We start from the raw sequence: 1,885 nt of genomic DNA on the forward strand, positions 1-1,885 counted from the left end.
CGTGGCAACAGTTGTGAGGTTGGCCCAGGATCGGGTAGTGTTTTGTTCTGTTGTGCATAAGGTCGCTATGAGTCAGTACCGACTCAATGACACCTAACAACAACAACAAGAAGCTTAAAAAAAAAATTAAAAGATTCATTACAGTTTGACTTAGTTACCTAGCTCTGTAGTAACAAATATCTCAAGTAGGTTTTAACAAATGGGTGTTTATTTTTCTGACTGAAAGTACAAATTCCGGACACCAGCACTAGGTATAGCCTTTCTCTCTGTCTCAGCCTTGGGAGAGGTCCTTGTCTCTTTTCAGCTTCTGTTTCTCAGTTCCTTGGTGTGGCATCTGTCTCTCCCCATCCGTGCTTACTTCTCTGTGCCTCATCTGTTCTTCTGTATCTCAAAGATGATTGACTTAAAAACTGATGTGGCATCTTAACAAAGAAAACCTGTTCCCGGGTGGCTTCCTAACCACAGGTAGAAGCACTAACCACACATAACACAGTCCAAACCGTACAGACCTGTGAGCTAAACATTGTCCCAGTGTCTTCAGTTAAGAGTCTACTGAGTGTTCAGACGAGGGTATTAGGTAAAGTTGAAAGTTTTTGCTTGATTGGTTGTATTTCTGTGTGTTTTTGTTGTTTTTATAAGTCACCTCCTCTGCATTTACTCCAGATAAAGCAATAAGATCACAGCAAAAGCATGTTTTATGCATGGGACCGTGTTTAAGCAGTGACACTGTGGTAGTAATAGAACAGGTTCCATTACTAAGGGCCTGCTGGGTCAGCATTGTGCTTATGCTCATTAACTCACTTAATCCTTACAGTGGCCCTCTGAAAGAAAGAGCAGAAATCTTCAGGACGAGAGAATGTGAAGCATAGAATAGGTTTGTTTAAGCGAAACTTGGGACTGATCTTTAAAGAAAATGTTGAAATTAGATTGGCAGAAAAGAAGGATGCTATTAAAAAACTATATATGGTTCCTAATATCTGTTGTTGTTGATAAGTACCGTGGAGTTGGTTCCGACTCATAGCGACCCTGCACAGGGTTTCCGAGGCTGTAAATCTTTACAGGAGCAGAACGCCTCATCTTTCTCCCGCAGAACTGCTGGTAGTTTCGAACTGCCGACCTTGAGGTTAGCAGCCCGATTCGTAACCACTACGCTACCCGAGTAGTATACTGTTATTGTGTGGATGTGAAATTAGAAATTTATTCCAGAATCTAACCTAAATCATTCCAGTTAGTATTCACATCCATGTCTTGCCTCAGTACCTGGGAGGAACATATATGGTATTCCACACAGCCATCTCAAATTCTGAAAAATCACAAGCTGCCCCAAGGAGATAACACATGGAGGGTTTTAAACCTTCCAAGAATAGCAACAGAATTTGACCCATGTCAAGACAACTCTTCGTCCTGAGTCAGAAATTGTAATCTGGTAGTAAGGTGGTTGTGGAGATGAAGTATTGCAAAAACCTTGAGCTACCATGACTCAGTGGTAACTTAATTTGGTTTTAGTAATAGAATCCTTGTTGTTATTGTTGTTATTAAAGGCTGTCAGGTCAGTTCCAACTTATAGTGAGCATGTCTCGGGTTCGAGCAACTGGTGAGTCTGAACTACTGATCTTGTGGTTCATCCGACTTTACGGTCCACTGCATTATCCTGCAGCACCACACCAGTGGAATCATTAATATTTTCTTTTAAATATTATTTTAAAGTACCTGAGCTCTAATTTGATTAATGATAAAATGAGAACAGTTTATGCCAAGAAGAATGATGACAAGTAGTATTTATCACCTCGTTTCCAGGTTGTTGTTGTTACGTTGCTACTGTCTCATAGTGACCTTATGCACAACAGAACAACACACTGCCCGGTCCTAGGCCAACCTCACAATT

General features: G+C 40.8%; 1 protein-coding gene across 1 annotated transcript in view; it reads left to right on the top strand.

Moving 5' to 3' along the window:
* ATP11A (ATPase, class VI, type 11A) overlaps positions 1–1,885 on the top strand; it is a 152,888-nt gene that overhangs the window by 122,098 nt on the left and 28,905 nt on the right. The window lies entirely within an intron of this gene.

This window comes from Chrysochloris asiatica, unplaced genomic scaffold, assembly GCF_000296735.1.
Source record: "Chrysochloris asiatica unplaced genomic scaffold, ChrAsi1.0 scaffold00029, whole genome shotgun sequence".
Lineage (NCBI taxonomy): Eukaryota > Metazoa > Chordata > Mammalia > Afrosoricida > Chrysochloridae > Chrysochloris > Chrysochloris asiatica.